Genomic DNA, 22,715 nt, shown 5'->3' with positions numbered 1-22,715 from the left:
AAGATTTCAGAGAAGAATCAAATATTGTTCATAGATAATCTTGATCATAAACCCATAATTCATCGGATCTAGACAAACACACCGCAAAAATAATTACATCAAATAGATCTCCAAGAGAATCGAGGAGAGCTTTGTATTGAGATCCAAAGAGAGAGAAGAAGCCATCTAGGTAATAACTATGGACCAGAAGGTCTGTGGTAAACTACTCACACATCATCGGAGAGGCTATGGTGTTGATGTTGAAGCCCTCCGTGATCGATTCCTCCTCCGACGGAGCGCCGGAAAAGGCCCCAAGATGGGATCTCATGGGTACAGAAGGTTGTGGCGGTGGAAATAGGGTTTCGTGGTGCTCCCGGATGTTCTCAGGGTATATGGGTATATATAGGAGGAAGAAGTACGTCGTTGGAGCTGCGAGGGGCCCACGAGGGTGGGGGCGCGCCCACCCCCCTGGGCGCGCCTCCCTGCCTCAGGCCTCCTTGCTTCTTTCTTGACGTCAACTCTAAGTCTCCTGGATCACGCTTGTTCCAAAAATAACTCTCCCGAAGGTTTCATTCTGTTTGGATTCGGTTTGGTATTCCTTTTTTTCTGCGAATCACTGAAATAGGCAAAAAAAACAGCATTTTGCACTAGGCCTTTAGTTAGTAGGTTAGTCCCAAAAATAATATAAAAAGGTATATTAAAGCCCATTAAACATCCAAAATAGATAATATAATAGCATGGAACAATAAAAAATTATAGATACGTTGGAGACGTATCAATGCTTGACGGCGGTGTTCCCCGCCCCCCAGCATGAGGTCCATCCCCCACGTGGTGTCCTAGCGTGCCTCGTCAAACACCAAGATCCATGTGGAGCGATGGTTGACCTCATGAGGGAGAACCTCTTTGGCTTCGTAGACGAGGAAGAACGGGGTGTCGCCCGTCGGCTTGGTGGCGGTGGTGCGGATGGACCACAACACAGACTAGAGCTCATCGAGCCAGCCCCTGCCGCAGGCCTCGAGCTTCTTCTTGAAGGTTCTTGTCTTGAGGCCTCTCAGGACCTCCACGTTGGTGCGCTCAGCTTGGCCGTTGCTTATGGGGTGAGCTACTAAGGCGTAGCATATCTGCGTTCCAAGGTTAGCACAATACGTTTGGAAGAGGCTGCTAGTGAACTGCGAGCCGTTGTTAGTGATGATACAGTTAGATACCCCGAAGCGGCTCACGAGGCCCTTGATGAACTTGACTGCCAAGCCGGCCGGGATGGTGCGGATGGCTTCCACCTCCGCCCACTTGGTGAACCTGTCACTAGCGATGTAGAGGTAGCGGTAGCCCCCGGGCCCTCGTGGGAATGGTCCCAAGATGTCCAGCCCCCAGACCGCGAACGGCCATCTGAGAGGAATGGTCAGGATGACCTGAGCTGGCTGGTGGATTTTCTTGGCATGGAACTGGTAGGCTTCACAGGATCTCACCAGCTCAGTCGTGTATTTGAGCGTCGTGGGCTAGTAGAACCCGCTACAGAATGCCTTGCCCACCAAGGTGCGCGATGACGAGTGATGCCCACCGTCTCTGTCGTGTATGTGCGCTAACAGCTCGTACCCCTGTTCCCTGGAGATGCATCACAAGGAAACATCATTTGGTCATTTTCGGTAGAGCTCACTATCCTGAATGCAGTAGGCTGTGGCCTGCCAGGCCATGCGCTCCGTGTCTTCCTGTTTCTCCGGCATGGTTCCCTGAAGCAGGTACGCCTTGAATTCTTTGGTCCGGCACCCCTCCTGAGGCTTGATCATGAGGAGCAGGCATGCTCCCGGGGTCGGGCCATTGGCGGTGGCTCCCGAGGTCGGTGCTGGGGAGAGCTCCTCCTGGGGAAGTGTTGGCTCCGCAGCCAGAGGGGCTCCCGAAGGCTTGAAGAGCCACTCCTCGAAGATGCCGGGCTCCTGAGGCTGGCGCTTGGATGCTCTCTTGGCGATATCATCAGCTTCCTTGTTTGTGTCGTGAGGCACGTGCTATAACTCCAGGCCCAAGAGTTGCTTCTCAATTTTGCGTACCTCCGCCAGGTATGCCTCCATGTGTTCATCCGTCGGCTCGTACACCTTGTTGGAGAAGTTGACGAGGAGCTGAGAGTCGCCCTTGATGGTGAGGCGCTTCACGACCAACGCGGTCACGGCCTTGAGGCCGACAATCAAGGCTTCGTAATCTGCGATGTTGTTGGAGACCATTTCGCCATGTTGGAAGCAGAGCTACAGGGCGTAGTAGATCTTGTCCTGAGTGGGCAAAATGAGTACGGCTCCAGCCCCCACACCCCATCGTGCGAAGGCACCGTTGAAGTACATGACCCAGCCGTCTGGTGCCTCGCACCCCGGTGAGACTGATTGGTCCTCGCCCGCTTCTGACCCTGGAGCGTCGGTCCATTCCGCCACGAAGTTGGCGAGTGCAGAGCCCTTGATGACCCTGGTGGTGCCGAACTCCAGCTGAAACGCCTGCAATTCAATGTTCCACTCGGCGACCCTGCCTGTAGCATTGGGGCTCCGGAGCACCCTCTCTAGTGGCTAAGGCGAGATGACCTTGATGGGGTGGCCTTGGAAGTAGTGGCGCAGCTTGCGCGAGGCTATGATGAGCGTGAGCAAGAGCTTCTATGGCATGGGGTAGCATGCCCGCGCATCTCGCAGTACCATGCTGACTAAGTACATTGGGTGCTCAACGAGGGCGGAAGTGTTGGTGGTCTGAAACCTCCTGAGGCTGGGGAACCTCAAGAGCTTGGTCACCTATTGGGGCAACTACGGCATCGTGAGCGCCATCTTGTGGAACCTGATCATCTATTGGCGCCACCGAGGCTTTAGGGGCGCTGTCTTGGGACTACATCATCTTGATTGAGCGTGTGACATCGTGTGGCAGCCCTTGGCCTGGCGCTCCTCCCAGACGGCCACCAGCGCTGCGCTGGCCGAGTGAGGTATGGCGGCCAAGTAAAGCACCATGAGCTCGAGAGGATGCGGCGCCACCATCATCGGCGGGCTGGTGATATACCTCTTGAGGTCTTGGAATGCTGCGTCAGCCTCCGGAGTCCACTCGAGCGAGCCCTTCTTTTTCATCAGCTTGAAGAACGGGAGGGCACGCTCCCCCAGCATGGAGATGAAGCGCCCAGCGAGGTCATGCAGCCCGCCAGCTCTGTATCTCCTTGAGAGTCTATGGCGGACTCATCCTTTCTATTGCTTTGACCTCCTCTGGGTTTGCCTCGATTCCCCTATCTGACACCAGAAAGCCCAACAGCTTGCTGGAGGGAACGCCAAACACACATTTCTCCGGGTTGAGCCGCAGGTCCACCTTGCGCAGGCTGGCGAACGTCTCTTCCAGGTCCTCGATGAATGTCTTTGCCTCCCGAGACTTCACCACTATGTCGACGACGTAGGCTGATAACCCACAAGTATAGGGGATCACAACAGTTTTCGAGGGTAGAGTATTCAACACAAATTTATAGATTCAACACAAGGGGATCCAAAGAATATTTGAAGGTAATAGCAGTTAAGTTGTCAATTCAACCACACCTGGAGATTAATTATCTGCCGCAAAGTGATCAGTAGGAAAGTAGTTTGATAGTTTTGATAGTAGTAGTAGAAGCAACGTAACAGTAACAGTGATAGCGGTGATTTGTAGCAAGTGTAACACTAATGATAGCTGTAGTAACCTAGCAGAAACAATAAGGATAAATTCGTAGGCATTGGATCGGTGACTTGTTGGATGATATTCATCATGTGACAGTTATAACCTAGGGCGATATGGCACTAGCTCCAGTTCATCGATATAATGTAGGCATGTATTCCGTAAATAGTCATACGTCCTTTATTAACAGAACTTGCATGACATCTTTTGTCCTACCCCGCCGTGGCAGCGGGGTCCATATTGGAAACTAAGGGATATTAAGGCCTCCTTTTAATAGAGAACCAGAACAAAGCATTAACACATAGTGAATACATGAACTCCTCAAACTACGGTCATCATCGGGAGTGGGTCCGGTTGTTGTCACTCCAGGGTTCCCGGATCATAACCGTAGTAGGTGACTATAACTTGCAAGATCGGATCTAAAACATGGATATAATGATGAATTCATAAACGGTTCGGATCTGAAATCATGGCACCCAGGCCCAAAGTGAAAAGAATTAAGCATGGCAAAGTCACAGCAACATCAATCTAAGAACATAGTGTATACTAGGGATCAAGCCCTAACAAAACTAACTCGATTACATGATGAATCTCATCTAACTCGTCATCGACCAGCGAGCCTACGAAGGAATTCCTCACTCCGGGTGGGGAGCATCATAGAATTGGCGATGAAGAAGGGTTGGTGATGACGAAGAATGAAGATCCATCTCTCCGGAGTCCCAAACGGACTCCAGATCTGCCCTCCCAAGGAAGGACAGGGCTTGGCGGCGGCTCCGTCTTGTGGTTCATGATAATTCTTTTTCCCTGATTTTTTTCTGGAATAATTGATTTTATAGTATCAGGGGGGTCATCAGTGGGGCCACTAGGTGGGTACCACCCACCTGGGCGCTCCAGGAGAGGGGGCGTGCCTTGGTGGGTAGTGCCCACCCAGGGGGCCCCTCTCCGGTGGATCTTGGCTCCATAAATTCTTATTATTGGTATAAAAATCCTCAAAAAGTTTCATTCCATTCTAGAACTTTTATTTCTGCACAAAAACAACACCATGGTAGTTCTGCTGAAAACAACGTCAGTCCGGGGTTAGTTTCATTCAAATCATGCAAATTAGAGTCCAAAACAAGAGGAAAAGCGTGAGAAAAAGTAGATACGTTGGAGATGTATCATAGGCCTCAGCGTTCCTCCTGAGCTGTTGGCCCAGAGCGATGTGCATAAACCGCTGGAAGGTTGCTCCGGCATTATGCAGCCCAAAAGGCATGCAGGTGTAGCAATACACCCCGCACGGGGTCAGGAAGGCCGTTTTCTCGATATCCTGCACCGCCATCTTGATTTGGTGATACCCTGAGAATGCGTCTAGGAAGCACAGCAGGTCGCACTAGGCGGTGGAGTAGACGATCTAGTCGATGCGCGATAGAGGAAAGGGGTCTTGAGGGCAAGCCTTGTTGAGGTTGGTGAAATCGACGCACATGCGTTCCTTCCCACCTTTCTTGGGGACGATGACTGGGTTTGCCAACCGTTTTGGGTACCGCACCTCTCGAATGACACCAACATCTTGCAGCTTGTGGGTTTCTTGGATGATGAACGACTACTTCTCTATGGATTGTCGCCACGCCCTCTGCTTCACTGGGCGCACATTGGGGCACACCCTCAGGTGATGCTCGATCACCCCCCTTGGGACTCCAACCAGGTCCTTGGGCTCCCATGCGAACACCTCCTTGTTCGCGTGCAAGAAATTGACACCTGCTGGGGCAAGGTTGGCACCTATGGTGAAAGTGGCTCCTGATGCCCCATTCTCGAACTGGCACCTGCTTTGTATCTGCCCAACCTTGAGAGAACAACTTCTTCTTTTTTCCCGGCATAGCCCTCGGGACCTGAGGGGCCCCTCCCGCTTCTGGCCACATGGTAGCAGCGGCCCTGAAGGCGAGTTTGAGAGCCGCCAGTGCCTTCTTGGTGTCTCCGGGTGCGGTGAGGACGCCGCTGCTTCCTGGCATCTTCATGAGGTTGTAGGCAGGGTGAGTTGCTGCCATGAACTTGGGCAAGGCTGGGTACCAGAGGATGGAATTGTACGGGAGACCGATGCGGGCGATGTCGAAGTCAATGAGCTCAGTGCGGTAGTTGTCATGGGTGCCGAAAGTGCCGGGGAGGCGGTTCTGCCCCAGGGGACTAGTGAAGCTGTCGACCACCCCAGAGAATGGCTTGGTGGGGCGGAGCCGGCCATGTGACACGTGAAGCAAGCTGAAAGCTTCCACGGAGAGCACATTGAGGCTGGCCCCGCCGTCGACTAGGGTCTTCGTTACCGCTACGTTGCAGATGGTGGGGGTGCAGAGAATCGGGAGCGTGCCTGTGCCCATGGTGGTTGCAGGATGGTCCCTTTAGTCGAAGGTGAGGTCGGCCTTGGGTGTCGCCCATCCCGGAGGAGCTCCCTGCTGCACGCATGCGGTACCCACTTGGCAAAAGAATTGCTTGGCATGGCGGTCTTAGGGCGGCGCTTGTGAACCACCCAGGAGTACCGCGACGGCGTGAGGCGCCAGTGCCGCAAATCGCGCAATGAGGAGGCCCCGCAACTTCTCCCAGGAGGCCACCGAAGATCCTGGCAGGTTGAGAAGCCAGGTGCATGGCACGCCCGCGAGGGCCATGGGAAGCTAGTTTGCCATGACGTTGTCGTCACCGCCTGCCAGCCAGACAGCGTCCTCATATGCCAGGAGGAAGCCTGATGGGTCAGCCGCGTTGTTATATCGGGTGTCAGATCCGGCCTGAACTTGAGTGGCCACTACACTCGTCGTAAGGCAGGGGTGAAGGTCCGGAGGCCCCGGCGCCTCCGTGCACGCCTGTCGATCCAGCCGGAGGGGCGGCGCCCGCCATGACGAATAGATGAAGCGGATGGAGAGATGGAGCAGACGAAGAGGCGGAGCTGGCGGAGAGGCAGAACAAGCGGAGAGGCGGGGTGGGCGGAGAGGCGGAGCTTCGACGCAGCCCTACCTGGCGTGCCAAATGTCAGATTCAGGGTTCCGCAAACCCTTGAGAGGTTTGAACTATGGGGTGCATGCGAAGAACTCGTGCTCCCTAGTCTTCCTACTCAACGATTCCAAGGCCTAGGTCGATGAACCCAACAAACAAGGGACACAATAGTTTATCCTGGTTCCTGCCACCTTGCGGTGTAATAACCTACTCCAGATTTGTGGTCGATTGCCTCGAGGGGCTGAGGATGAACTAGTACCGTGGTAGAACAGCCTCGGGAGGTGAGGTGTTCTAGAGCTCGATGAGCTGGTGGATGAGAGGATGATCTAAATGATTCTTCCCCCGCTACGGTGGAGGCTAAGTCCTATTTATAGTGGCCTTGGTCCTCTTCCCAAAATGTATGATGGAAGGGAGCCCACAATGGCAAAATTCGAAGGGAGTCAACTAGTACAAGTTATCCTGACCAAAGTAGTCTTCGCCTAAAAAAGCCTCTCTGGTGGTGACGCTGCGGTGGGCTCTGCGATGACCTCCGTCCTGCCATCCTAGCGGTCTCAGTCTCGTTGCACCGAAATGGAAATCTTTGCTTGATTCCTCGGGACCCTGTGCCTGCGCTTGCTCCCTTAGCACCAAAAAGGAAACTGGTACACTATGTCTGCTGGCGCCCGCATGGCCTTGGTCGTTGTGGCTTGCATAGATATCTCCGCTCACATCATATGAACCTCGCGAGGTGCACCTTGCATAGATATCTCCGCTCCTCGGGAGCCAGCCTCGTGAGGCCGCCCCCAGTGAGGCCCTGGATGTCGTCTGCCTCGCGAGGCTTGGCCCCTCGCGAATGTCTTAGATTGTTGTCATTGAAGCTGGGCTGTACTAGGCCGTTCATGGAGCCATGCCATGGGCCGCATGTAGGCAATTCTGGGGACCCCTCTTCCCAAAACTCCGATAGGTGCCTCCCGTCTGTCCCTCTGCCGCCCACCATTTCTGTATAAACTATTATGCTGGACATAGTTGCAGTCATCCGCCATTGTTCCCTTTCTCTTGTCCACACCACTCCCACCATGGCTTCCTCGCACTCCAACGCACTTCGGGACAGGCATACGATAGACCAGAAGGAGATGGTAGCCATTACTGTCGACTGTTGGCCGGTAGGCACCCGGAGGATGATGAAGTCCCAATGGAGAATGTGGTAGTCGATGATCCGGCGCCAACATCCTCCTTCGCGCCATCCTCGCCGGTGCATTGCACCATGACCATTGGCGAGGCCCGTGCCCACTACATGGACATGGTGAGGCAGAAGCATGATGAGCAGTTCCGGGAGGCGCATGCTGACGCCACCTACAACCACCATGTCCTCCAGGAGCACCTGCAGGCAGAGGAGCAGATCACCGCAGAGCGGGCGGAGCAGGAGGCGCTGCTCGAGTCGTACCGCTCCGCCCGCAAGAGTCACCTCGCATGCTGGCGGTAGCGCAAGCAGGTGGCAGAGGTTGCGCCCGCCTATGAACAGGGTGATGAAGAGGGAGAGGCGCTTTTTGGCGAGACCGACGATGAGGCGAAGGACAATGCCGGCTCCGCCAAGGCCCCGCCCCGCTGGCACCGAGGCGGAGGACTTCGCCGTCTTCGGTGAGGCCCTGCTCCGCCGAGGCCCCACCCCACCAACAACAAGGCAGATGACATCATCGGCTCTACCAAGGCCCTCCCCCCCACTTGCACCGAGGCGGAGGACTTTGTTGGCTTTGGTGAGGCCCTCCTCCGCCGAGGCACCGCCCCGCCAACAATGAGGCAGAGGACATTGCTGGCTCCACCGAGGCCCCGCCATGCCAACAATGATGGGGAGGATTTCCCTGCTCCACCCAGGCACCACCCCGCCGGAAACGAGACAGAGGACATCACCGGCTCAATCGATGCCCCGCCCCGATGCCAGCGAGGATGCTCCACATAGAAAACAAGGAAGAGTATAACACAGTAGGTTGCTGTCGCTTGGGTCCAAGTAAGGCCATTGCTTCTACCCTCCGGTTGAAGGTAAGCTTGCCGAGTTGAGTATTGATGGCCGATTAGCTTCTTGGCGGTGACATGGAGTCGGAGAGGTTGGCTGGAGAATAAGCTTCTGTTTGGCTCAGCCAGACATGCGAAATGGGCGCCGGAGATCATAGATTAGGTTAATTAATTATACCTCTAGCGCACCCCTTTTTAGTTGAAGAATGTACGAAATGTAATGAAATCCAGCCATGTATGTATGAACTTAGTTTGATTAGTTCGAATTCTTGTATCACTAGCATTGGATGAACATGCAAAACAATATGACTAGCATCATTCCCAAGACGCACGGTGATCACCTCGTTTGCAGCAGTTTCACACGTACAAAAAGTTTGAGCAGCTTTTTAGCATGCATGTACATTGCAATCAAACTCACGGGCCTGGCAATTCATAGAGAACATTCAAAACAATCGATGATTATGTATCTCAGTGATTCACATGTCAGAGCCAATATTTACTTCACAACTAAAGTATAAATAAAAATTGATCAAGATGTTGCTGACAGAAAAGTGCATCCCATTCTTAAATATCAACCACATGTCTTCTTGCTAACATCAATGAGCAAAATTTGACAAGGTTGTCCCATTCCTAAATATCAAATGCGTGTCTTTGCATACATCAATAAGCAAACTTTGATAAGGTTTTCCCATTCCAAAATATCAAATGCCTACAATTGTGGAATGGTCGGGGTTTGCCATTAGTTCAGACATTGACATGTCACCTCATGCTAAATAAACCAGTTGTTCTTTTTGTGCAATTCCACTAAAATCAACCAACTTCGCGCGTAGCTTCTATGATTTCGCCTTTATATGTTGCAATGCCTTGAACATATCTGTCGTGGTTCTAAGTCTGACAGTAAAGTAGGGGTAGGAATGTAGAGGCAAGATCCTAGCTATGGTGAGATTGTGCACGCAAGATGTACGAGTTGAGGCCCTTAGCGGTGGAAGTAACGGCCCAACGTCTCGGTGCCCGGAGGCTCGGTCAATTGGATTATGCGTGAAGTTACAGGGGGTGCGAACCCTTGTGCCAGAGGAGGGGGTTGCTTATATAGAGTGCGCCAGGACCCCCGCCATCCCACGTTACACATGGTTCAATGTACATTAAGACAGGGCGTTACTGGTAACGCCAACAAAAAAGTCATACAACTGATCATTAATACTACGGAGTATATGCCTGACCGTTGCTACCCGGGGTGACTTTAGGCCTTCTGTACTCCGAGTGGTTTCTTTTACGGTCGAGTGATGGTATGCTGGTCGAATGGAATTGGGGTATCCGAGTGGAGCTGTTGGTCGAGTGGGCATGCAATTAGGTGATTCCAGTCGGTTTGAACCCGCTGTCCTTTGATTATCTTTCACTATAGGGAAGTGTCCTTGGGAGGGGTGCTTAGATCAGGTCTATTGCCCTACCCTAGGTACACAACATCGTCATTAGCCCCCGAATGGTTCTGGATTCGAGTGGAAAATGGACTTGAAGATGGTTCTGACACAATCTTTAAGCTGCGGAAGCATTTTACTGGATTGGTGAACCACGCAACAGCTTCGATTTCAATTTTCACTCGCCTTGAGCCATTCAGAGGTTGTCGAGTGGGTTTCTGCTGATAAGCTTCGACTATTGGTGTTGCTTAAAAATTTCGGCAATATTGACTGTTGTGCCGTTTTCGGATCTCGTGGGATTCAAAATTTGTGGAAGCGCGCGAGGCGGAGAGGGCCGTATTAATCAGAGCAGACTAGGCTGGGGTACCTCGATCCCCATGCCACCTTTTTCTCCACATACTACACGCGCGCTTGTTGCAGGATTTGATAGGATCTTCCAGGTCCACATGTCAGTCACTCGGGGAATGGGGTCATATAAGGCGTCGGAGTCGATGTCTTCGCACTGTGCACCCCATTCTCCCCCTTCTTCCTCTGCTCCCCATTACTTCCACCTCTGCTCTCAGTGCCGGCGCCCAGCTCGAGCTCGATCCACCACAATGGGGAAGGACAGGACCGCTGCTCTGGAGCACGCGAAGAAGGCAACGACGAAAGCGAAGGGGAAGAAGACGAGCCGGGGCGGGTTGTCGTCGAGATCTTCTCTGCCGCCTGGCTGGATCCAGGGCGACTAGATCCGGTCGACGATCTTGAAAGAAGATATGGAGGATCTGGTTGATGCGGAGCTGATCGCCCACGAGTCTTGGCGGCTTCCGGGGGACGAGACCGAGCCGCGACTGCAAGAGGGTGAGTGCGTCCTTCTTGCGGCTCACGTCGACCCCAGTTTTTCTTTGCCCCCCATCCTTTCTTCCAAGGTTTTCTGAACTTCTTTGGAGCCTAACTTCATCATTTTTCTCCCAACACCATCACATACCTTGCCATGTACGTTTCCATGTGTGAACACTTTCTGGGTTGTCGACCGCACTGGGCCTCTTCAAACACATTTTCACCTGCCATTCTCAGTCGGTTAAGAAAGCCAATCCGAGTGATGAGAGGACACACGTGATCCAGATGTGTGGGGGTTTAGGGATCCAGATGAGGGTCGGTCAAGGGGTGGCAGTCGACTTGGATCTGCTGTAAGGACCAACCGACCCCAGTTCAGTCGACTCGTCTTCCCCCATTTTCCACAAAGCGAGTCAAGAAACCTTCTCCCTTGATAGTGACTCTAGCTGAGAAAGCATAGGTTAATATGTTGGTTGAGCGAGTAGTCTAGCTTGTCTGTGATGGTGTGACTGGCATGGACCTGTTAGAAGCATTTCTCAGTCGACGCATCCAGCCACTCCAAGCCCCTGACCTTCCAATGTGGATGTATTCGGGTGTTGAAGACAGCACTCAAATCCTTCCGGAGGAGGTCGAAGAGGAGACGGTGGCACTGTGGCTACAAGGTATCACTAGCAACAGGGACAACCCCAAGGATCTAGGAGGGTTCCTCCACTTCACCACACCACCGAACCTGACAAGGTCTTATTCTTTCCTTTCGAGCGTATCTTTCTCTGATATGTGTTTTTCTCTGGAAACTAATTGGTATCCACTCGACTCCGTGTCTTGCAGATGTACACTAAGATGTACTTGATTCCCAACGGAGAGCAGGAGGATGAAGGGGAGGCGAGTAGAGGCGATAGTGGCAAGTGCCATTCTGACGGAAGGGGAGGCAAGGAGAGCGAGTACTTGAGTAGTGGTGAAGAGGTCGACTCCCCTCCTCGCACAGAAAGGCGCTCCAAGCAAAGGCAGAACCCAGCCAGCGTCCGTGGCAAAGCGACTCCGCCGACTGCACAAACCACCAAGCGCACTCGGACGTCAACTCACATGCCGATAGAGAGAGCTCCTAAGCAGTCCAAAGTCATGATGTCAAAGCCTCGAAAGGCCCTGCAAAGATTAAAGTTGATGTCGCCATCACTTCTAGGTAACTACTGAGCTCGACCCCTTAGTTTTTGCATGACTCAAACTTTGGTCGACTCACTTTCTTGTTTTAACCAAGTGAATTCTGAAATTTGTAGTGCTGTCTCTGGAACTTCTATTTACCGAGATGACGAAGATGAGGAGATGGAAGATGCAGTAACTTCCCACACGGGTATAACCTTTATCACTTTGACTATTCTTTTTCAGCCGTTTTGATGGTCGACTGAACTTCTGTAATCGATTGCTTCGGAGCTCCACCCAATGTCATTGAACTTCCAGACGATGACGAAGACGTGCCGCAAAGGGCCATGGGAAGGAGGGGCAGAGCTTCGAGCAAGAAGGCATCTGCTGGCCAAACGTCCCAATCGGTGCCAGTGATGGAGCCAGTGATTCAACAGCCTGAAGACATGAACCGGGCTTCTATTACCTTTGCTATTCCAGTGTCGAGTGAACGCCCTTCATCATCGACTGTGCCAGTCCCTTCTTCATCTGTCCAACCTCACGCCTCGGATTCTCAGGCTACCGCGACTGAACTGCCATCTTCGTTCTTCACTACCGAGGTAAATTGGTTTCCGACTGAACTCTTATCTTGACGCTTGTTCTATTAGGATATGCTACCTGAAAACTTTTCATTGCGCTTCCATTTGTTGGTCTGTTCTTTGCATCTGTACACCCACTGGGTGTTTCAGTTTATGCTGAGTAGTTCTTCCAGTTGAGTCGACTAGGTTATGTCGATTGTAGTTTTGTACTAGTGGGGGCACGCAGAGTGCACCCACTGGGTGTAGTCCCCGAGGCCGTCATCGAATGTGTGATTCGGCGGGGGCCTTGATAAAAATATCTTGTACTTCAGTTCTTCCACTCGGTCTGGACCATGTAGAGTGGAATCTGGACCAGTGGGGGCATGCATAGTGCACCCACTAGGTGTAGTCCCCGAGACCGTGGTCGATTGCAGGCAGTCAGTTGGCATCTAAGAGTAACTATTTTTTTACTCCGTCTGGGCGGACCATGTCGAGTGGAGTCACTGGGTGTAGTCCCCGAGACTATTGTTGAATGTTTGATTCTGAAGTAGTATCAGAGTTCTTTTCACTCGGAAGCGAACAATTTTTGATTCTGTCCACTGATGTATCTTTTTGCTGACTTCAGAAATCCTGTGAGCTCATCTCCAAATTTACCGATTTTGAAGAGAAGCAGAGATAGCTCAAACTTGACTTGGAGCTGGCCAATCAGAACTTGCAAACGGCCAAAGACGAAGCAGCTGGTACAGAAGGTAACAACCTGTCGACTGTCTATCTTAACCATCTCACAAGTTATCTCCTCGTTCTTCTCTCTGACCCGAGTGTATATTTTTCAGAGAAAATGAGGCAGGCTCTGGCATGGAAGGACCTTGATCTTGCAGCAGCGCAGAAGGAGGCTCAGGAGAAAATAGCACTCGTTGATAAAAAACTAGCTTCAGTCGGGGCACTAGAGGAAGATAACACCAAGCTGAAGACTGCTCTTACTGAAGCTAACAGAGAAGTGACCTGCCTAAATAAAGACAAAGTAACTTTGAACGGGAAAATTGAAGGCATTTCTCGTAAGGGAAATGACCTGGAGGCCTATCTTGGAGCACTCGCCAAGAAGTTATTCCTTATGCTTGAAGGTATTTTTTCTTGTCCGACTGTTCTGCTGTCGTCGAGTCACCATAAATCGGTCGACTCATTAGCTCTTTTGTGTTGTAGAATTCTGTCAAAACTTTGAGGAAGAAACTACAAGAATCGAGACGAGCTTGGACCCCATCAATTCTCCTGTTAATGATGAAGCTGCTATGAACGTGCTCCGACTGGAATCCAGTATTGCCAGCGTTATAGACTAGCTCGCTCGCCTAAAAGTTGTTGTGTCGCAGGTTGACACGGCACTTTGGCCAAGCGAGACGCTCCATAATGACCTTGAGTCTCTGATGATTCGACTCAATGAGATCCCTGGTCGAGTGTAGGAATGGAAAAAATCATCTGCTCGCTGCGGTGCTGATGTAGCCCTGTCCCTTGTACGCGTCATTGCAAGGAGGCCAAGGAAGAGAAGTTAGCAGCGATCAAGGTTGCCAACACCAAGAATCTTTACTTCCGTTCTTTTATGGAGACTGAGGGAGTCCTGGATTAGGGGGTCTCTGGACAGCCGGACTATATCCTTTGGCCGGACTGTTGGACTATGAAGATACAAGATTGACGACTTCGTCTCGTGTCCGGATGGGAATCTACTTGGCATGGAAGGCAAGCTAGGCAATATGGATATGTATATCTCCTCCTTTGTAACCGACCTTGTGTAACCCTAGCCCCCTCCGGTGTCTATATAAACCGGAGGGTTTTAGTCCGTAGGACAACATACAATCATACCATAGGCTAACTTCTAGGGTTTAGCCTCTCCGATCTCATGGTAGATCAACTCTTGTAATACCCATATCATCAATATTAATCAAGCAGGACGTAGGGTTTTACCTCCATCAAGAGGGCCCGAACCTGCGTAAAACATCGTGTCTCCTGCCTCCTGTTACCATCAGCCTTAGACGCACAGTTCGGGACCTCCTACCCAAGATCTGCCAGTTTTGACACCGACATTGGTGCTTTCATTGAGAGTTCCTCTGTGTCGTCACCATCGGGCTTGATGGCTCCTTCGATCATCGTTAGCGATGCAGTCCAGGGTGAGACTTTTCTCCCCGGATAGATTTTTGTATTCGGCGGCTTTGCACTGCGGGCCAATTCGCTTGGACATCTGGAGCAGATTGAAAGCTACGCCCCTAGCCATCAGGTCAGGTTTGGAAGCTTAAACTACACGGCCGATATCCGCGGAGACTTGATCTTCGACGGATTCGAGCCTCTGCCTTGTGCGTCACGCGGTCATGATGAGTACGATTTAGCTCTACCATCAGACAGTGTTCAGGAGATCGCACCAGCAGCCGCTCCGACCCTCAATTCGGAGCTAGATGCGCCGTCCATGGACGGGTGGATGGACCCCGCCACGGAGGCCTTACCCTCAGCGGTGATCGAGCCGAACATCGACCTTACCTTGCACGAGAGCCGTGTTGTCAAACTGCTGGATCTTTCTCCGGCCACGGACTCTGAACCGCCTGCGCCCGTTCCTAGCGAATCCGATTGGGCACCGATCATGGAGTTTACCTCCGCGGATATTTTTCAGCACTCGCCCTTTGGCGACATACTGAACTCGTTAAGGTCTCTCTCCTTGTCAGGAGGATCCTGGCCGAACTATGTCCGGCAGGATTGGGATGCGGACGACGAAGAAATTCGCGGCCCACCCACCACCCACTCATCATACGATATATACATGGTGGACACACCCAAAGAAGGCAATGGCGACGAGACAGCGGAGGATGACCCCTCCAAGAAGCAACCCAAGCATCGACGTCAGCGGCGCCGCTCTAAGTCCCGCCAAAGCAAAAGTGGTGATACCAGCACAGGAGATAATAACACTCCGGATAGTGCCAAAGACAACAACAATCCCCTCCAGCCAGATTTAGAGCGGGAGGATGGAGAAGCCAGTCCTCCTGAGAAAGCGGTAGTTGGAGGATGATAATTACATGCCCCCTCCGAAGACGAGGCAAGCCTCGGCGATGATGAATTCGCCATGCCAGAGGATCCCGTCGAACAAGAGCGCTTCAAGCGCCGGCTTATAACCACGACAAATAGCCTTAAGAAAAAGAAGCAGCAGCTTCAAGCTGATCAAGATCTGCTAGCTGACAGATGGACCGAAGTCCTGGCGGCCGAGGAATATAAACTGGAACACCCCTCCAAGAGTTACCCAAAATGCAGGTTGCTACCCCGACTGGAGGAAGAAGCGTATGGCGCGGCTGATTGGCAACCCCGTGGCCGCGACAGAGAGGCATTCCAGCCAAAAGCTCAGCCCGCACCCCAACGCCATTCAAATAAAAAGGCATGGGGAAATACGCCAGACCTGCGAGACGTATTGGAGGACAAAGCAAAACATGCAAGATCGATGTACGAATCACGAGGGCGCGCCAATATGCAAAATGATAAACGTCATGCCGGATACAGTAAAAGTAAGTCCGGCCGGGCCAACCACAGCGGACACGACTCATTCGAGCTGCATTGCGACATAGCCCAGTATAGAGGCGCCGCACACCCCCTATGCTTCACAGACGAAGTAATGGATCATCAAATCCCAGAGGTTTTCAAACCCGTAAATATTGAATCATACGACGGCACAACAGATCCTGCAGTATGGATCGAGGATTTCCTCCTCCACATCCACATGGCCCGCGGTGATGACTTACATGCCATCAAATACCTCCCACTAAAGCTCAAAGGACCAGCGCGGCATTGGCTTAACAGCTTGCCAGCACAGTCCATTAGTTGTTGGGAAGATCTGGAGGCCGCATTCCTCGACAACTTTTAGGGCACTTATGTGCGACCACCAGATGCCGATGACTTGAGGCACATAATTCAGCAGCTAGAAGAATCGGCCATGGAATTCTGGACTCAGTTCCTAACAAAGAAAAATCAAATCGTCGACTATCCGGATGCAGAGGCCCTAGCAGCTTTCAAACACAACATCCGCGACGAGTGGCTAGCCCGGAACCTTGGTCAGTAAAAGCTGAAATCTATGGCAGCCCTCACGACACTCATGACCCGCTTTTGTGCGGGAGAAGACAGCTGGCTGGCTCGCAGTGATAACATATCAAAGAACCATGATACTTCAGACACCATGGACAGCAATAGCAGGTCACGTCGCAACAAACATAAGCGCCGCATTAACAACGACAATACCGAGGATACGGCAGTCAATGATGGATTCAAAGGCTCTAAACCCGGTCAGTGGAAAAAACCATTTAAAAGAAGCACTTCGGGCCCGTCCAGTTTGGACCGCATACTCGATCGCTTGTGTCAAATACACTGCACCCCCGACAAGCCAACCAACCACACCAATAGGTATTGTTGGGTATTCAAGCAGGCCGGCAAGTTAATTTCCAAAAACAAAGATAAGGGACCACATAGTGATGACGAGGAAGAGCCCCGGCAGCCAAACACCGGAGGACAGAAGAGGTTCCCCCCACAAGTGCGGACGGTGAACATGATATACGCAACCCACATTCCAAAGAGGGAGCGGAAGCGTGCGCTCAGGGACGTATATGCGTTGGAGCCAGTCGCCCCAAAGTTCAACCCATGGTCCTCCTGTCCGATCACCTTCGATCGCAGGGACCACCCCACTAGTATCCGTCATGGCGGATTCGCCGCACTGGTCCTAGACCCAATCATCGACGGATTTCACCTCACTCGAGTCCTTATGGATGGCGGCAGCAGCCTGAACCTACTTTACCAGGATACAGTGTGCAAAATGGGTATAGACCCCTCAAGGATCAAACCCACAAAAACGACCTTTAAAGGCGTCATTCCAGGTGTAGAGGTCCATTGCACAGGCTCAATTACACTGGAAGTGGTCTTTGGATCCCCGGATAACTTCCGAAGCGAAGAGTTAATCTTCGATATAGTCCCGTTCCGCAGTGGCTATCATGCACTGCTCGGGCGAACCGCATTTGCGAGATTCAATGCGGTACCGCATTATGCATACCTCAAGCACAAGATGCCAGGACCTCGGGGGGTCATCACAGTTAATGGAAACACAGAGCGCTCTCTCCGCACGGAGGAGCACACTGTGGCCCTCGCAGCAGAAGCGCAACGCAGCCTCTCAAGGAAACCCACTAGTTCGGCGTTTCAAGACCCGGACACCTTCAAGCATGCTCGGAGTAATCGGCAACTGGACCGCCTGGCACGATCTGAGCTCGCATAGTAATGCGGCCCCCACCCCAGTCCCAGCCAAACGGTGAAATCCATGCCAAACGTACATAATTACGCATTAAAAATACCATGGGCACAGGCGGGGAGGGGGGCACAACTACGGCACGCCCCAATACGTGGTCTAAACCACACTAGGGGCTTCCCGCTTTATTTTTCACTTTCAGGACTTTAATCTTTGGAAACCCTGTCCGGCAGCATGATTGCCGAACACATGATGCAGCAACGAAGGAGGCAGAAAGCTACGTCACACCACAGAACTCCCAGGTGGATTACGATAACGAGCGAAATATCTGCTTTAAATTATTCCCCAGCTTGCCCTCGGAAGGGGCATAGTCCTACTTTTTGCTTATCGCACTATATGTATTATTCTACTTTAACGCACCTTTTTGAATAAACAATGCATAACATTAAGACAATTATTGCATTCTTGTTTTATATATATGTGTTCATTAATGACGCCTTGCAACCATACACTTTGGTACGGCCAATACTAGGGGATTAAGTACCCCACAATATGGTGTGAGAAGTACGAACACTTTCACAATTACGGCACCCCGAACTTATAGCATTATATGCATCAGCTCTGAATCATGTCTTTTGTCAAGTGTTGGGTTTGCCCGGCTCCTATGTTTTTGTACCTTACGTTCCGCTCTATCGGCTAAGGTAGCACTAGGAGAACTACTGTGATTGTGCCCCGGTTCTTCTAGGCTAAGAACCTCAGTAGAGAAAGCTAAAACTGACTGTCATGATAAGGCGAGAGACTGGCCGCTGTTCGGCGAGGTTTCGAGTCCCTAAAGACTTATGCCGCTTAGAGCGAGGAGTCGGTCATGTCCGGCTTAAAGGCGTGTATCGCGCCCCGAATTCGGCCTTCCGAATACCAGGGGCTTCTCCGAAATTTAAAATTATAGAATTCTATGGCTAAGTGAGAGTGATAAAGCATTATTAGTCCGGTTGCCTTGTTCGCTGTGTTGAGCACCTCCCTCGAAGGACCCAAAAACAGGAACAAGAGTGCTCAGGTTTATCCCGAACACCCCAGCACTCACGGCATGGGGGCAGAAGCCGAGGACTAGCCATCTCTCAGATTGGATAAACAGCCAAACAGAAGGTAATATTTTAAATTCAAACAAGCATTGCATAGCGCATATGAAACAAGTTTTCATGATACAGGATCACACGAGCAAGTTTACTCAAATATTACATCCTTGGAACATTCGTCTGCAACAAGACGGGCACCCTTCGGGACACCCTCATAATAAATTTCGGGGGTGCGATGCTCCTTGCCCTGCGGCGGTCCTTCCTTGATCAGCTTCACGGCGTCTAGCTTGGCCCATTGCACCTTCACACGGGCGAAAGCCCGGCGTGCACCTTCGATGCAGACGGACTGCTTGACGACTTCCAGCCGTGGGCAGGCATCCACAAGCCACCTCAACAAGTCGAAGTAGCTGTTCGGAAGGGCGTCGCCAGGCCACAGCCGGACTATAAAGCCCTTCATGGCCTGTTCGGCCGCCTTGTGTAGCTCGACCAGCTGCTTCAGCTGGTCGCTCATAGGCACCGGGTGTTCGGTCCCAGTATACTGAGACCAGAATAGCTTCTCCGTTGAGCTTCCCTCCTCAGCCTGGTAAAACTGTGCGGCATCCAACACGCTGCGGGGAAAATCTGCGAATGCTCCTGGAGATCTCTAGATTTGGGTAAGTAACAGGTAATTTACTTTCACATGCTTGCTTTGCATATAGAATGCCTTACCTGTCGCTATTTTCTTCATCGCGTCAATCTCGTAGAGGGTCTTTTGGGCTTCGGCCTTGGCACTCTTTGCACTCTCGAGGGCTGCGGCAAGCTCAGACTCTCGCGTCTTAGAGTCAAGCTCCAACGTCTCGTTCTTCGTCACGAGAGCCTGGACCTCTTGCTGCACCTCGCCCACCCGAGCCTCCTGCCTTTCCCGCTCGGTGCGCTCCTTGGCTGCTTTATCTTCGGCCTCGGACAGCGCTTGCTTTAGGGTCGCCACTTCAGTTGTGGCCCCTGGCAAATTCATGATGATCCTGTCATTTTGCAATTGCATTCTTTTTATACATATCCATAGACTAGGTAATACTTACCTTTGTTCTCCTCGAGCAGCCTCTTGGCAAGGCCGAGCTCGTCCTTGGACCCTTTAAGGTTCTGCTTCAGTGCAGCGACCTCCACAGTCAGTGCGGCAAATGCCAGCAGCGAAGCCTACATACGCATATTTGACATACTTATATTAGACTCCTGCGATATTGTTTGATCCTCTGTTCGGCTTTTCTTTGTGAACACCGAACAGATCATCAGGGGCTACTGTCTATGCAGTAATATTTTTCCAATATTTTAAACACTTACCACAAAGCCTGTTAGAAGGATGGCACAAGCTTCAGTCAATCCGCTCTTGGCAGACTGAACCTTCTGGACCACCGCACTCATAATAGTACGGTGCTCCTCGTCGATGGAAGCACTGCGAAGAGCTCCCAGTAGATTGTCTGGCGCCTCTGGATGGACAGAGGTCATCGGCATAGGCGTCTCGCCCCTCTTGGAAGGAGGCCGCCTGCCCAAGTCCGGAACCACTGGAGGTTCCGGCGTGGTGTTCGGCTGAGGGCCGAACTCGAAGCCCTCAGGGGCTTTGTTCCCTCTGCTCCCGGATTCCGTAAGGTCGCCTTGAGGCGCCTTCGGGACCGTCTCCCCTCGACCCAGTGCCTCTTGAGACAATACCTCGGCGTCGTCCGCAGGGCAAGGGGAGGTGGCGGTCGGAAGTGGATCACTATCCATATCCGATGAGCCCAGGGAGCCGTCCGACGATACATTGATACGGGCTCGTGGCGGCCTGCATAATCATATTCGGCGTTAGGGGAAGCAGTGCGATAAAGGAATGCTATGAGTTACTCTGGTATCCGAATACTTACGACCTCCGTAGGGGCTTGGCCCTGGGCAACCACTCGTCTTCGCCTTCGGCGGCGGTGGTGGAACTGTCCAGAAGGAGAGTCCTTCCCTTCTTGGACCCTTCAGCCCCCTCAGTTGGGGCGGCCTTCCTCTTCTTGTCTCGCCCAACTGAAGGGGGAGCATCTTCTTCTTCCTCCTTGTCTTCGGGGGAGGAGTGTGTCGCAGAGTTACCGGATGATGAGTCTGCTGACGCCTGGCGTCGGGAACTCTTTCGGGTTCCCTTGGCTTTCTTGGTCTTCTCCGGCACCTTGTAAGGAGCCGGAGTAAGCATCTTCGTCAGGAGAGCGTCTGCTGGGCCTTCGGGCAAAGGAGCAGGACAGTCGATCTGTCCGGCCATTGCCTTCCTGTCCTGTCGAAGGTATGGGAGCTTAGATCCCGCATAGAGTCAAACTATGAAAAACAAGTATCCTGTGAGAGGTAAAACAGCTTACCGCGCTGGCTTGGCGCTTCGCGCAGAATCCGTGATCCTCGGTAGTGGGAGGGGGAACCTCGGCACCCTTGAATAGCACCTTCCAGGCATCCTCGTGAGTTGTGTCGAAGAGCCTGTTCAGAGTTCGGTGCTGGGCCGGGTCGAACTGCCACAAGTTGAAAGCCCGTTGTTGGCACGGGAGGATCCGGCGGATGAGCATGACGTGGACTACGTTGACAAGTTTGAGCTTCTTGTTCACCATGTTTTGAATACATGTTTGGAGGCCGGTCAGCTCTCCCGAACTACCCCAGGACAGGCCCTTCTCTTGCCAGGAGGTGAGCCGCGTGGGGGTGCCAGATCAGAACTCAGGGGCCGCTGCCCATTTAGGGTCACGCGGCTGGGTGATGTAGAACCACCCCGATTGCCACCCCTTTATGGTCTCCACGAAGGAGCCCTTGAGCCATGTGACGTTGGGCATCTTGCCCACCATGGCGCCTCCGCACTCCGCCTGGCGGCCGCTCATTACCTTTGGCTTGACGTTGATGGTCTTCAGCCACAAGCCGAAGTGGGGCTTGATGCGGAGGAAGGCCTCGCACACGACGATAAGCGCCGAGATGTTGAGGATGAAGTTCGGGGCCAGATCGAGGAAGTCCAGGCCATAGTAGAACATGAGCCCACAGACGAATGGGTGGAGAGGGAATCCCAGTCCGCGGAGGGAATGGGTAAGGAACACTACCCTCTCATGGGGCCTGGGGGTGGGGATCAGCTGCCCCTCATCTGGGAGCCGGTGCGCGATGTCGTCGGGCAGGTATCCGGCTCTCCTCAGCTTCCTGATGTGTCCCTCCGTGACGGAGGAGACCATCCACCTGCCTCCCGCTCCCGACATTGTTGGAGAATGTCGAGGTGGGAAATGCGGACTTGGGCGCTAGAGCTCGAGTGTGCGAAAATGGATGAGCAAAGGAGGAAGAAGGCGTGGATGAAAAGGTGAATCCTTATCCCTTTATATGGACGGCCGAAACTATGCGCCCCCACTAGCCTAGTAAAACTCGCTTCTCCCCCAAGCGTCGTAATCGATGGTGCCGTTGGGTTACCCACGCCCGTATTGATGAGAATCCCGTAATAAGGGGAACATGATCTCTGCTTTGACAAGATGTGTCAAACAACTGCCTCGCGTTATGTGCGGGGCTAGTTAAAGGAAACAGTTCGAATAATTACCGGGCCATGGCATAATGTTGTGTTGCCAAAACGTGTCAGCAGATTATATTTGTGGAAATATTATTCTCTCTACGGTGGTATGTGGAACTAATTTTGCAGGGTCGGACACTATCCTTGTATTCAAATTCTTCTGTCGTGTATTCGGAGGAGGAACCCACCTTGCAATGCCGAAGACAATACTGCGCGTCGGACTCATCGTCATTGAAGCCTGGTTCAAGGGCTACTGAGGGAGTCCTGGATTAGGGGGTCTCCGGACAGCCGGACTATTTCCTTTGGCCGGACTATTGGACTATGAAGATACAAGATTGAAGACTTCGTCTCGTGTCCGGATGGGACTCAATTTGGCGTGGAAGGCAAGCTAGG

The sequence above is a fragment of the Triticum urartu genome, chromosome 2A (assembly GCF_056163025.1).
Source record: "Triticum urartu cultivar PI428250 chromosome 2A, HENAU_Tu73, whole genome shotgun sequence".
NCBI lineage: Eukaryota > Viridiplantae > Streptophyta > Magnoliopsida > Poales > Poaceae > Triticum > Triticum urartu.
This window is presented reverse-complemented; position numbering follows the sequence as displayed.